General features: G+C 33.8%; 3 pseudogenes; 1 reads left to right on the forward strand and 2 right to left on the reverse strand.

Moving 5' to 3' along the window:
* Window positions 1-2,125: 2,125 nt before the first annotated feature.
* Window positions 2,126-4,782, reverse strand: LOC149888846 (uncharacterized; annotated as a pseudogene).
* A 1,947-nt stretch (window positions 4,783-6,729) lies between these two features.
* LOC149888847 (uncharacterized) lies at window positions 6,730-8,427 on the forward strand (annotated as a pseudogene).
* Window positions 8,428-10,261: 1,834 nt separating this feature from the next.
* Window positions 10,262-11,245, reverse strand: LOC145194726 (histone-lysine N-methyltransferase SETMAR pseudogene; annotated as a pseudogene).
* Between the last annotated feature and the right edge of the window lie 4,684 nt (window positions 11,246-15,929).

Genomic DNA, 15,929 nt, shown 5'->3' on the forward strand with positions numbered 1-15,929 from the left:
TAGTTTTTTTAAAAATTAAATTCAATGAAGAAACTCAATTACCAGCAACTAATTCATTTGTTGCTTCTCACTTTCGTACTTAGCCAGCAAACTGTCCAATATCAACATCAAAACTGAGCTGACTCACTACGAAATCTAAAAAAAAATACGAAATCTAAAAAAAAATACGAATCTAAAAAAACTTCGACAACTTCTGCCTCTACTGACTTTAGCATCCGTTTATTTAAGAATATTAAAAAGTTGGCATTATATATGAACCTTTTTAAAGAACGTGTTCTTTTTGCTTTCCGATTACCTTCATACTAAGTCTTTAACAAGCTAATCAAATACAAAGAGAAGTTTCCCAGTGTGTTTTAATTATATTCGAAGAAGTCTGATAGAACAATTTATTTTACTTTTTATAAACTTATGTATTTGGACGTTACTCACCAAAAACTACTCATTGAAGCAAAAAGCTGTAATGGCAATACTTATTACTTTTGAAACATACCAGTCAATTTAATAAATCTGCTAGGATACCTAAACTAAAAAATCATAAGCTGAAATACCAAAGAGCATCAAAAAGATTTATTTACGGAGATATTTTTTCCTAAAATAACGCTCTAAAAAGAGAAAAATGTTGAATATTTGAGAAAAACTTTAATTTTTTTAAGTGCTAACTTTGAATAAATTACAACGTAGACTAATCGTAGTGAAGCAAATAATTTATTAAAGAAATTTATTTGAGTCGGGGGGTTGAACAGCTTAAAAATGGTTTAACAATGATTGTTCAAAGTGAAAATAATTTATAATGCTCCTTCATGTTTATTGACTTTATTTTATAAACCTAAGACACCTAATTTATTATTTTTCTAGTCAAGTTTGACTTCTATGTTCAAGTCAATTTCTTGTTAAAATAAAAAAGCAATAGGTGGATTGAAAAGAAAAAACACATCAACAAAGCGCTTCTCGACTTTCTCCCCCTACCCCACCCCTCTTATTAAGATTAATTATGATTGAGAAATTTATGTTGATTAAAAATCGTATAAAAGTATGAACCTGATAATCAAAGTAAAGGTTTCTAATTTGTAGTTGAAAATAGAAATATCTACAACAAATCACTAATATTCGCCATCTTGAATAAAGATTTATGTTTTATAAAAGTTATCATTTAAAAGTCTTAATAACCCTTTTTTTTAATTTTCTATAATAAAGATTTGTTATTAAGATTAATAATAAGTTGTGCAAATTCAATCACACGATGCGAATCCAATCACATTTAATAACACGCAACTCTATTTTCTTTGGATTCAGACATTGTTGTCTAAATTATCCTGTAAATCTTTTGGAATAAATTTAAAGTTTTTTTCATTGATTATTTAATACAAGAAAATTCTAAAATAACTAATATTTTTAGAATTATTTTATGGGCTTGGAAAGATATTTGGTATTAGTATACAAAGTAGGGGTGTTCAAAAAAATAAAATCTCGAAAACGCGAATACACAACAAGCTAAATTTAGGGCAAATACAAAAAAATATGATTAAAAAAAAATAAATAAATAAAAAATATTGAGATTTACCTTATGCTCAAGCGTCAAAACCCCCCTAAAAATGCCCCAAATAGTACCCTCGTAGCAAGGCTTTGAGCACAAGGTAAATCTTAATATTTTAAATTTTTTTAATGTGCTCATAATAATCTATTCTTTTTTTTAAATTGATGTGTATCCGTGATTTTTCTTAATAGTTCTTTAAATTGAAAGCGATTTTATGCAAAAAACCGAAAATATGCGCATTTAACAAAAGAATGCGCAATAATTTATACTTATTTTATTTGTTTATATTCACATTGTTTGGTTTATTAATTATTAATGTATTTTGTTATTTGATTTGTGTACTTTGTTTGCATTTTTCTTTTGTTCTCACTTAATAAACAATTTTATTAGGGGACGTCCATAAAGTACGTACGCAGTAAAACCAATGCTTTTGGACCCCCCCTCCCCCCTTGTACGCACTTGTACGCTTTTAACACCCCCTCCCCCTCTGCGTACGTACGCGTTATTTATTAAAAAGTATGACCTCCCCCCCCCCCAAAAAAAAAAAAAAGTTTTCAAATCATTAAATACAAAAAAGATCAATTTAGCTATTTATATTTCCATAAATGGTGACTTAAATAAATTGAAAATGTTATGGAAAACAGGCATGAACTCTACTTCTAATCTTTCATTAGTAATCTCCTCACTGACTTCTTCACTTTCACTTAAATCACTCTCCATATCAATCTTTATTTTTTGTTTTTTATGTGCTTTCTTGTGCCGTTTCATTGCTGCCTCGCTCGGCCAGTATTTATTGCATTTGTCGCAAATTCTGTTTAAAAGCATTTTTTCCAATGAAGGACAACACAGATCAAATGGTATAATGTCGTACTTTAAGCCTTCTGTAGGTATATCTTGTAGCAAAAGCCTATGCGTAAGAGGTGCAAAGTTTGAATGGTTTGATATGTTTTTAAAATATCGAGACGGTTCCATCGCTTTGTAACCATTCTCGCAGTACTCGTAGATAGCCGGAAATGGAATGAAACGTTGGGGGACGGTATTCAGCCAATTTATTTCAAACGATGAACAACATAACTTGTCCTGGCATTTCACAGTTTGTAGACAGTATCGCGATTGCTGGCAATGTTTCTCTGCCCAAACAGGATCAGGATTCAGCGGTTTATATGCTTTTCCAACTGGTACTGCCCGGCAATTAACAAGGTAACCGTCGATGACGGTTTTCTCCCAAACTTGGGATAAAACGTCAGCCACTTTTTGGAAATTTTCTACCTCCAGTTCTTGGTTGATTGTCTTCCCAGAAGAATCAAGGTGATCGCCAAAATAATCATGGGGAAGAACTATTCCAGCCAAATCACGAGAAAGAGGTGCCATTCTTCTTTCAATGGGGTTGAAGGCTGAAAGCCCAGCTGCATTCACACCGTGAAGCAAGACATCTAAATCCAGCAAGCGGAAGAGATCCACAGCAGCTGCTAACGTTTTAGGGAAGCGTGGTGCCTCATCTTGAGCTCCATCAGTCTCCATTAACATAATTGGTTTACGTCTAACCATCTTGGTTTCAAAAAGCTCCCTAACATCAAAAGCATGTGTAAAAGCATGTGTAAAAGCATTCGATGTATCGTGTTTCCCACTTCTTATGCGTATGAAAGTGTTTCCACTGTAGGATACATTTCCATTATTGTTAACTTCGCATATGCTATACACCGATGGGATTAACTTGTGCTGTGGGCCAACGACAAAGCCATGATCCATAAGTTTGACCTTGTATTCCATATGCATCAGCAACGGCACTTGAAGCCTTGCAGCAGTAAGACCCAACGGTACCCTGGCTTTATCATCATTGGACATGAAAAGCACAGCTTTTGGTCCAAACAATTTGCAAACTTCAAACATGTCATCAATAAAAGATTTGGCAAACATTCTACCATCATTTCTTTTTCGCAATGAATTTTCTGGACGTAGTAGCTTCACAGGAACTGTTTTTACATGCTTTTTTCCTTCATGAGTGTTTTCACGTCGTGGTAAAAGACGAAGGTACAAACCACTTCTACTCAAGTTGAAGCCTATTTTCGTCAGCTCTTTCTGAAGATCATCCAAAGTGGAGACACTGCGAAGACATTCTGTTCTTCGACGCTCATCTGCTGCTGATGAATTTTGCACAACTTTTATGATTGTTGATAAAAGTTCTGGTTGATCAATTTCGAGCCGTGGTCGTCCAGGATGGTTTCGCATAAACTGTTTCAAAGCACTTGATACTTCAGGGTTGTTTTGACAAACTGTTTCGATGCCCTCTTTAAGTTTTTGCCTCCGTTTTCTTTGTTGTGCCGATTCACGAATCAATCTGAAAACAAAATATTACATAAATCTTTGATTCCGTTATAAAACCTTCTATACTTAAGGTTTCCTGGATTCTGCGAACTTTGTAAATCCTCAATTAGAAGTTCTTATTGACAATTTGAAAAACAAAATTTTGAAAGTTACTGCCTGCTTAAAAATTTAGTTTTTATGGCCAAGACGTCTGTCTATACTTCTTAGCTCTATTCGATATATCTCTTAACATTTACCTGTCCAAGTTTGTTTTTTCTCTTCTTATGCTTTCTTTCACATTGTCTAATTGTTTCCTCATTACAGTAGACAAACCAGAATCGCGTAAGATTATCAAGGATGAAAGCTGTGATTCAAGATCTGAGATTTTCTTCCGACTTTTAACTTGCGCCGGATTTGCTCTTTCCTTCTCGTTTGATGTTAAATCTAAATTAGGAAATACCCAAAAATAAACTATTATAAATTCTTGACAGTTATAGAGATTGGATGTAGAGAAAATGGTCAAGTTGTTCAATTATGATGAATCAAACTATGCAATTGCAATATAGTCGTACAATGTAGTTTAATTACCAATTCGGTTGAATTCAATATATAGAAAATCACGAGAGAAAAAGTTTGTAAATAATTACAAAAAATGGCTTACTAAGTTCAATCCTTTCAGGTTCTGTCGTAGTTGCGTTCGGAAAACTTTGTATTTTATTTGACGAAGACGGCACTGGATGGATATCTTTTTTCTTTTTGTTAGGCGGTGATAAAGCATTTCCTCAGAATGACATGATTGATCCTTTTGACTTTTTTGCTTTCACTTTTAATTCGTTTACTTTTTTTTCATACAAAGACTGATCATATTTTACTATTTTCCACAACTCCTGTGCGTGCTGATACTGCTTTTGTTTTTCAAGTGTTGAATATGCTTTCTTATTTAACTCAAGGAGCTGAAGATACTTTTTCTTGTTCCCAACAAATTCGTTCGACATCTTGGGAGTAAGCAGTTTTTTTTTGGTTGCAACGTTTTCAATTATTCGATTAGAAAGATAAAAGTTTTTGTTTATTTGGAAATAAACGATTTCATCATAAGATTCAGTGTCGTTAAAGCGAAGAACGTAAAAAAATAACCCGACTCAAATTAATTGCAGTTACATTTCGCAGTGAAAGGTGTTGGTCTCTATTAGCACTAAAATTGTTGTTTTTAAAAATATTTGTTTTTTATAATCAGAAAAAATACATTTAAACTTTAATAATAATTTGAAGTAGTACATTGTTAATAAAAAGTTAATAATAAAATATTAATTTAAAATAATAAAAAATTAACTTGTTGTAACGTTTTAATTGAAAAGATAAAAAGCAGGTTGCGTAATTTAAAAAAAAGATTTTTTACATTCGAAAAGTTCGTTGCTTTTTATGCAGATCAAGTTTTAAAAATAATTCCTGAGAAAGATAGTCAAACCGCGTACGTACTCGCTGTCTTGAACACTCCCCCTCCCCTTGTACGCATTTGTACGTTTTTTGGTAACCCCCCTCCCCCCATACCTGCGTACGTACTTTATGGATGCCCCCTTACCTGTCTAAAACTTGTAAAAAGAAGAAACTGACAGTTGTAAATTAACATTAATGTATATTGCGAAATTCTGCAGTAAACATTTTAGTTTCATCTCTTATTTTGAAATTAGTGAATGTCATTTCTTTTAAAATAGTTTTAAAAATTATAATGGACAATTTAATAGAAAACCAAGGAGAGTCACAAAAAATGAAAGTTTCAAGTGCAAATAAAAGTAAGAAACTATTAAAAAGTGGAAATGAAAAGCGAAATATAAAAACCAAAAAAAAACAAACATTATATTATTGAGAAAGTGAAACCAGCGAAATTAATATTGAGAAAGTGAAACCTAGTAACGAATTTGTTTTTAGCTTTTTTTAATTTAAAATATCTAGGATATAAAATTATAGTTTATAATGTGAAATCTTATGATTATAAGATTTCACGTTGTACAAGAGCAAACTCAACCTGAATATTTTTGTTATTAACTTAAGTTGATCAACTGCCAACTGGATTAGATATTTTACAACACATAGCTTTTAATAAGTCGACGCTTTCTAAAATATCAAAAAAGTCAATGATAATTGCATGCTCGGTAAAAAAAGACAGAAAATACGAGAGATGTGTTGAACTGTATTGTAGGTGTATTCTAAGCAAAATCAAGGGTCCCTGGCTTAAAGCTGGATTCCCTCTTCAATCAGATAATAACTTGGTACAAAAGCTGAATAAGTTGAACAAAAAATATTTGAGCTTGAAAAAAAAACATGCACAGGAGGTCACCTTTAGAATTAAAAAAGCAACAAGATTTTAGAAAGGAGCTGGGAAAAATCTTTTGGGCAGGAATAGCAGACTTACAAAACTGGATAAAGAAGGACAATAATAGATCAGACCTAGATAGGAAAGAGGACCTAGATTTTTTATACGATCAAGAACACAACAGAAAGTTATTTCAAGGGCCTGAAGACAAAAAATATAGCGAGAAGGTATTATATATTATAATATAAATCCATATTATAAACCTTTTTTCTGAATTTAAAAACTCTCCTATCATTGCTCACTCTTCTCCAGTTTTTCATTGGTTTTTATTTTGGGTACATTAGTTTTTATTTTATAATGTATGCTGTTTAGATTTCGGAGAATACAAGAAAGAGAAATCCATCTATACAAAATGCTGCTAAATCAGTAGAAATAAGTTAGAGTTAGAATTTGGTACGGACACCAGGGAAGATTCAACCTTTGATTCCGATTTTGAACCAGGATATTGGCGTTCTACAGAGTCAAGTAGTCTTATAAAAGCTGAGATCCCAAAAGATATTATTTCTGGCAATGTTGCTCTAATTGCCACAATTACTGATATTTCTCCAAACGTTTTGATAAAAGTTACCGCTGCAATCCTTGATAGTTCTGGGGTTGATCTTACAAATAAAAATTGCAGTAGGTCAACAGCATCTAGAAAGATGAAACAAACAGCTCATGAAATGGCAGTTATTACTAAAGAAGATGTCGAACTTAGCATCAAAGCTTCTCCCTACCCATGCATTATACATTTTGACGGAAAGACACTTTTTGAAATTAATAATGGAAAAAAGTTAAAGTATGCTAGACTTGCTGTTCTGGCAACTATTGATAATGAGTCCCATCTTCTCGGAGTTACGCCATTACAATCTTCATCTGGAGAAGATCAGTAGAATGGTGTAATGAAAGTCCTAAAAGAGTACAATCTCGAATCAAAGATTGGATTACTTTGTTTTGATACCACATCAAGCAATACAGGAATACATAAAGGATCTTTAGTAAGAATATCTACTGAGTTAAATAAATGTCTAATTTTTTTAGCTTGCAGACATCATGTTTCTGAGTTGAGAATCACTCACTTTTGTGAGGCTATAACAAATGAAAAAACTACGGCCACCGATAACCCTTTGTTTAAACATTTCAAAAACTTGTTTGAGCAGCCTAATTTTGAGTACAACCCATCTATGTTAGCAAAATTTGGTTGGGAAGAAATTAAAGGAACTGTTGTTGAAAAAGCTGCTACAGAATCTCTTGAGTATTGTAGATCTTACTTATTGAGAAATAATATTGTAAGGGAAGATAGAAAAGAACTTGCAGAGCTAGTGGTCAGCTATCTTTCTCCTTCTATCATTAAAGTTCGAAAAAATGGAGCGGTTTATCATGCAAGATTTCTTGGGAAATCTATATACTATTTAAAAATGCAAATTCTTTCACCTCAAATTGATTTTATTCAAAAAAATAGAGAACATATTAAGGTAATAACTGAATTCATAGCTTGTTTTTATGCAAAGTTGTACCTGCAATCAAATGATACAATCAAAGCTCCTTTTATGGATGTAACTGCTATTCATCAAATGCATCAGTAAAAAGCAGTATGTGCAGAACCATTTGCTGTTGATGCTGTGTTGAATTCTTTATTTAAACATACATGGTATCTTGACTCAACTCTAATTCCTTTAGCCTTGCTGGATGATGGTGTTGCACTCGAAGAAAAGAAAAAAATTGCTGCTGCAATATTATCATTTCCAAAACCTAAGTCATGTTACTTTAAAACTGAAAATAAGCAAAAAAAAAGGATATAGAAAAATTGTTGAAAACTGAACTTAACATTCATTAGCAAATTCCTAGCTTAGCTTCTTTGGTTGATGAGTTCTCCTGGTTAATGTTTGATATGATCGGAATAAAAGATCAACGAATTGATGATTAGCTGACCTTACCACCTCAGTATTGGCACACGCAATCAACATATAAATTATTTTTAAATATTGCAAAAAGTATTGTTTGTGTAAACGACCACGCTGAAAGGGCAAATGGAATGATTCAACAATTTGTTCACCACTACAGAGACGAGGAAGAAAAACAAAATAGGCTTATTGCTGTGGATAAAGTTCGCTCACTTTTTAAGGCATCAGGCAGTGAATCTTTATTAACCAAGAAACAAAATAACAAAGTTATAAGCAAGAAAAGAATCGCAAAAAGACTACTTAGCTTACGCTACAAAATTCAGAAGATAGCTTAAACTTTAGTATTTATATTAAAAAAATATTTTTTATAGATACCAGTTGCACGTAATTTAAATTTGTATCATTCAATCAACCTATAAAAAAACGTTTTTTTTAAAAAGCTAAATACAATTAAAATGAAAACCAAACAATGTGAATATAAACAAATAAATAAGTACCAATTATTGCGCATTCTTTTGTTAACCCTTTATTGACCAAATTAAAAAATATACTTTTTAAAAAAAATATGTCAATATTTTCAAAAAACTTAAGGGCCTAAGAAAAAAAGTTCAAACTTTTTTATCATTTTATCATTTTGTCATTTTGGCAGCTTTGGTCTTATATGGGGAATTATTAACGATCAGGTTTTGAGGTACAGTTTCATTTTTCTTTTGTTGCTATATGGCAACAAGGGCCCATAAAGGGTTAAATGCGCACATTTTCGTTTTTTTGCATAAAATCGTTTTCAATTTAAAGAACTATTAAGAAAAATCACGGATACACATCAATTTAAAAAAAAAGTATAGATTATTATGAACACATTAAAAAAATCAAAAATATTAAGATTTACCTTGTGCGCAAAGCCTTGCTACAAGGGTACTATTTGGGGCATTTTTAGGGGAGTTTTAACGCTTGAGCCCAAGGTAAATCTCAATATTTTTGATTTTTTTTTTTTTTGTAATTGTAATTTTTTTATATTTGCCCCAAATTTAGCTTGTTATGTATTCGCCTTTTCGAAATTTTATTTTCTTGAACACGCCTAATACAAAACAAAGGTGCAAAAAGATAAGCCATAAAAAAAGGTTTTTAAGGCAAAAATAATAAATTGGAAGTTATTTAGTATGGAAGAGGAGGATGTTTAGCTACATCCTTTTTTTATTGTTCCTTTTAAAACAACATAAATTAATAATGGAAGTGCACAGTTGTTTATTGCATTGTTATCTACAGTGGCATAAAATACCTTGAATTAGGAAAATATCCTTGTTTGTAGAGTTAAAAAAAATGTTTTCTGTTTTTAAATACGGATGAAAGGTTAAAAAGGATATATTTTGTTGTTCTATGTTTTGTGCGGGTAAAGGAAACTTTAAAAAACTTTACTACCTCATTCCTGTTCACCTCCATTCACGTAGTGTAGTGTTTTACATCATTTGCTTTGATAAATAAAGTTGCTTTATGTCCAGTTAAATCTTAAGAAACTGCAACATTTTCCTAATGGATTCTGTGCTAAATGTAGAAAAGCTTTAGAAAAACTGGAAAAAGGAGAGAAAAACATAAGTGAGACGTACAATTTCTAAAAGTTGAAGTAAGCACTATTACCAGAAATCAACCATTCTACGTTTGTAAAATCTGTGAATTTGCTCCAACTGCAACTACTCCAAATGGATACTACTACTACTACTACTACTACTACTACTACTACTACTACTACTACTACTACTACTACTACTACTACTACTACTACTACTACTACTACTACTACTACTACTACTACTACTACTACTACTACTACTACTACTACTACTACTACTACTACTACTACTACTACTACTACTACTACTACTACTACTACTACTACTACTACTACTACTACTACTACTACTACTACTACTACTACTACTACTACTACTACTACTACTACTACTACTACTACTACTACTACTACTACTACTACTACTACTACTACTACTACTACTACTACTACTACTACTACTACTACTACTACTACTACTACTACTACTACTACTACTACTACTACTACTACTACTGTGTCGTAGTATCAGGCAACCAAAAATGTTCGTGCGGTTTTACAGATCCATAAATAAATACACATAAAAACAGTTTTAATAAAGTTTATTCTGAAAAATAGTCTCCTTCAGCAAGAATAACTTTCTCCCATCGTGAAACAAGCTGGTATATTCCATTTTTGTAAAAGTCTTGAGTTTGGTAGCTAAAAAATTGAATGAACTCATTTTCGAGATTTTCTCTATTTCGAAACTGTCGATTTCTCATATGATTATTCAGGGCCAAAAACAGGTGATAGTCGCTTGGCGCAAGGTCTGGTGAATACGGAGGGTGAGGTAGAATCTCCCATTGTAAACGTGCTAGAGTTTCCCGCGTGATTTTTGCGGTGTGCGGTCTGGCGTTGTCCTGGTGGAATACAACACCTTTTCTGTTTGCCAAAGCTGCTTGTATTTGGTGAAGAGCAACCGAAACTCTGTCCAATTGGGCTGAGTATATCTCAGCAGTAATGGTTTGTCCACCATACACACAGTAAAAACTTTTGTTGGTGAATGCTTGGTTTAGGAGTAATCGTTACTGGATCGTTACTGGCTAGCCAATGATATGTTCGTTTTTTGTTGCGGTACATAATCCATTTTTCGTCGCTTGTTAACATCCGGTCAAAAAATGGCACTAAATTGTGGTGGGAAAGCAATGAAGAACAAATGGTTTAAGCGCTGTAGCTTGTTTGTTTCACTCAACTCATAAGGTACCCATTTGCTTCCGACGTTTTCCAAGTTGGTGCAAATGTAAACAAATAGTTTCATCGCTCACATTAAATCTTAAGGCAAGGTCCTGACATGTTTGACTGGAGTCCTGCTCGATCGCCAGCTTGATATCCTCGTTGTTTACGGTGGATGGTCTTCCAGATCTTAGTTCATCTTCAAGGTTTTCATTTCCAGAAGAAAATTTTTTAAACCACTTTTGACCCGTCCGTTCTGCTATGGTACCTTCCCCAAAAGCAGCGCATATCTTACGACAAGCTTCTGCAGCTTTGGTTCCAAGTTTGAAAAAATAAAGTAAACAGGCGCGAATTATCGCATCTGACACAGCCATTCTCCACTTAAGACTTTTAAATTTAAAACGCACTTATAAAACTTATGAAACACACTGATTGGTTCTCCTTAAAACAAGCTTTTATTTATATGCAAAATCATTCGCCCCCCCCCCCCCCCTCCCCACACACACACACACACACAACCAGTTTTCTTAATATATTTCTTAGAAATAGGCAATAAGGATAAACCGCACGAACTTTTTTGGTTGCTTGATAAAAGACAGGGGGCCAACAACATATTTCGAAGCTGGAAGTAACTTATTTGAAAATGATATAAAAGCAAATTGAGCGATGAAGATGAGTTTTTTAATGAATATTTTGATGTAACATAAATCAATATTGGAAAGATTCCAGAAAATTAGTTTACTGTAAAAACAATAGAGAACTTATTAAAGAAGTGGTAAAAGAGAGTTACAAAGATAGGGATTGACGTTGCAGGTGGAGTTTAAAAAGCATATTTAAATAAATAAAGAAAAGTGGGAGAATGTAAAATATTCCTTAAAAAAAATTTAGCTATCAGAAAGAAATAGACAATAAAAACTACAGTAACGGAGGCATAAACAGATTCTTTGTTATCAGCTAAAATAGGACTGAATCTCATCCGAATGTTGAGAAAATTCTTACTGTTTTAAAGCCTAACGATTTAAAATACTTTTGCACTTTTGATATGGAGTTGGACAATGTTTTTTGGAATTGAAATTGAAGCATCAAGACATCCTTATATTAAGTGTAACACTAGCTAAGAAATAATGCATGATTTTCAAATTCACGGTGAACTCAGAGCACAAGGGAGTATCCATTCATTTGCTAATTCTTACAAAAACCCCTATAAGAATTTTTAAAAAAAATCTAAACTTTTAGATAAACATCTTATCTCAGTTGCATAAACCTTCGACTAGTTGATCTCCTTGATAACGCATTCTAGCTTGAAATACAAAAAGAGTTTGCAAAAATCTTGAAAATATTTGGAGTTCATGGATACCACGGCAGAGCAATGCGACCAATGTTTAGGTTTTTAAGGCCGTAGCTGTTTGATTGTTAACTTAAAGGTGAAGAGTACTCAATACTGCTAAAAAATATTAATGCGTTGGAGAGTTTATTAAAGCCTTCGAAACTGGAATAATATAACCTCAGTTCTTTTGTTAACTCTCTTAAACGTTTAAAATCTGTTAACCCTTAAACACCGCCTTTGGGTGCTGCAGTCAGAGAATAACTTTAAGACTACAACCATAAAAAATTTATTGCAAAATTATCGCGAGTTTATAGCGAATTTGTTGCGAATTTTTTTTACGAGTTTATTACGAGTTTATTGCGAGTTTATTGCGAGTTTATTGCGAGTTTGTTGCGAGTTTATTACGAGTTTATTGCGAGCTTATTGCGAGCTTATTGCGAGCTTATTGCGAGCTTATTGCGAGCTTATTGCGAGCTTATTGCGAGCTTATTGCGAGCTTATTGCGAGTTTATTACGAGTTTATTGCGAGTTTATTTCGAGTTTATTACAAGTTTATTGCAAGCTTATTGCGAATTGTTTAGAGCTCTTTAGTATTAACTCTTTAACAAAGGGAAACTAATTTCTAACTTATTTGTTTTCTTATAAAAGGAATAAAAAAAGAAAGAGATAAATTAAGTCAGATATAACTGGAAGTCATTACATGCAAGTATGAGAAACAGCTCAAGGTTGTTGCCCACAATTGTGCTCGGTGCGCATGGAGCATCTTGTATAGATATGTCAGTCACGAGTATAATACAGATGACATGGTTTTCTTGCTCAGGGTAAAATATCAAAGCCATAGCGCATCTTGGGCCTGGCTGTATAGCACTACTCGCATGCTCAATAATGTGGTGTTTCATTAGTCTTTTATCATTTACAAACTCATTTTCAGTAAGAACTTTTTTTTGTGCCGTATTTGAGACCCCTATCCAGCTCGTATGGCTTGTTGGATCTCTCAATTACTTTACAAAGTATCCACTCTTTCAACTTCAATTCTTTTTCAAATTCAAATATGAATTTACTATGAAAGATTTATCAGATCAGCCTAAAAACAGTACAAGCATTGGTATAACGGTTGGGGATTCCCCAGGCAACAAGATCTATAGGGAGCGTTTCACTACGGTTATCTCGGGAAAGAACGTTAACAACTTTCACAGACGTTTTTTTACACATGATGAACTTTCACATATGACTCCTGAGGAAGTAATACATTGTCATGTCGACGTACAATAAATTGTTCGCCTACAATACAGCGCGCATGGAGCGAAATATAGGAAATGGATTTTCACAGATAACAGCTTGAACATATATAGGTCTAATCAAAAGAGTATTTCCGGTGGAAGATTACTTCGCTTTTCAGGATAATCTATTCAAAAATCAAGTTTTGCAAACTGCACTGTCTATTATTGCAGGAGAGACCTATCATAAACTTGGATTAGCCTTTGCGTCGTTGAGTGCGATGTTTAGCACACTTCAGCAAGTGGATGTAACACGTACAGCTTGGGATCAACACACTAGCTTAAAGGAAAGGAGTTAACAATACACTGGCTGTTAAAGCTGAAAAGGTGTCAGCTGCTTCTAGAAAAGTTCGACAGGAGGCCCTCATTCACAAACTGCAACAACAAAAATAAATTAATCTTGGCCTGGCTTATTTACAATCCCGTCTAGCATTACTAAAAGAACCACAAGGGCTACAAGCCAGTTAAGACATCATGTCGTCAGCAAGTTTTACGCACGCAAAAACAAGATGAGCAGCCGTTGAATCAACAGTCCGTCGAGACAATACAAGCACATTTGCTGTAAAAGCAGAAGTGTTTGCGCTCTACTTTCGTGGTCTAGTCATTGTTGCATCTGGTACTTATATTTGTAAGATTCGTGCTGACTCACCGCCACCCCGTCAATCTGATGCCCGTCTCAAACCGCTGGAACAGCACAAAAACAATCACTTCAAATTTTTGCTAGAGCAGAAAACAGCCTGGCGTTTTTAGAGCTAAGAGAATTTGATAAGATGACCTTTGATATTAATGATAAAGGCAAGGGTCAATGTTAGGGGTCAGAAAAGTTTTTAAAACTCTCATGACCATCAACACATTGACTGGAGCTTTAACCTTGGAAGAAGTAATTATATAAGTATTCTTCCAACAATTTAAACTCGTCCGCTGAGAGTTCACCATTGGAAAGGACTTGTGACATTCCCTCCTGAAGTGAGTCGCCTACCTCTCTATAGTATATGGAATCGTTTTGAAGAGGATGCCTAACACTTTTGTATAAGTGTTAAGATCAAGGAAAGAAAACCACATGAAGCTCCACCAGCAGCTGCAAGACTAATACCGGTAAAAATACCAATTCCTTTAGCTGCTAGTGAGTATTTGACGACTCCGTTTATAATACCTGCTTTATCAACCACCGATGAAATGGTTGAGAGTCATTCTGGTATTGTCCTCCTGCGCTGATTATTTAACTCTAAATTCAATATCCTCAATTTCAATGACATTGGTCCAGGAAAGGGCCATTTTAAATTGCCACGTGTGTGCTGTCTCAGAAACACAAGTGCAATAACTTGCATTTATCATTCTTTACTATTTACCAATTATTACCAGCTCTAAACATCGCTAACAAAGTCTCTCTAGAAGCAGGCAAAAGGTTCCATGTCTCAGTCACTTGTACCGGGACATAGTATTACAGTTACTGAGCCTGCTACTGACATAAGAACTTTGCGTCCTGAAATGATTGGAAGTGTAAGTCGCAATTCACCAAAACTGCTATCTAGTATGAGAGGTTTGTATACTAATAAGGATGGTTCAAAGTATACGCATTCCACTACCTTGTAACATTTGAAGAAGTAACGCTTTTAGAAATAGTGTTTGAACTCCATTGCCCACTGTCACTGATGAAAAAATGTCATATTTTTTACTTTCAATACATCCAGTAGAACCAATATATACCCTCATAAGTAATCCGTCTCAATGACATCTTCCATCGACCCGCTGCCAATGGAGTGCGCAAGTTGGCAGTAAGTCTAGAAAGTAGTCCTGTAAACATTAATCTTCACAAACTTACTTGATTGATTTTCCTGCAAACATGATCAGATGTTTGGAGGAAATTGTGCAATTAATTACTTCGTCAAACGATGTGCAAAAAATGTACGGAGCTAATATTACCTCATAGAAGATGCATATTTAATAGCAAGCCCAGTGATCAAGAGCGCTAACCTACCTATGACAATCCATGTCAGTTTGTCTTGATAGTTACACTACCAACTTTAACAATATCAATTTCGACTGCATCAAATACACTTAGCTGAGCGTGAAGTAGCTTTTTGTTGTACTCTGCAGTAGAGTCTGGACTTAATTGGCAAGCCTTGTGGTATAAGATATTAACTAGACAAAAAAGCAACGCTGAGATAAAATGAAACGTTAGATAAAATGCTTTGATACCGACCAATCTTAGTTGGAAGATCTATCGGTCTTTTTGTGTGCCTCAAGAGCATTCACAAACTCTTGCACATCTAAAGCGGTAGCAATCGTACCTATAATCGTACTCCTTGCGGACAGCTTTGCCGAAAGTACGCGAATAGTAAATCCCCAAATGGATTCAGAAAAGTGCCTCACTGAGGTAAGGCCATCCGTAAGCTCTGGTGTTTGACTTGCAAACTGATCTATATAATAATGTTCACCAGTTTTTCCAATATT

This window comes from Hydra viridissima, unplaced genomic scaffold (genome assembly GCF_058129835.1).
Source record: "Hydra viridissima isolate aposymbiotic clone 2 unplaced genomic scaffold, HvirCarnegie_v1 scaffold_5, whole genome shotgun sequence".
NCBI lineage: Eukaryota > Metazoa > Cnidaria > Hydrozoa > Anthoathecata > Hydridae > Hydra > Hydra viridissima.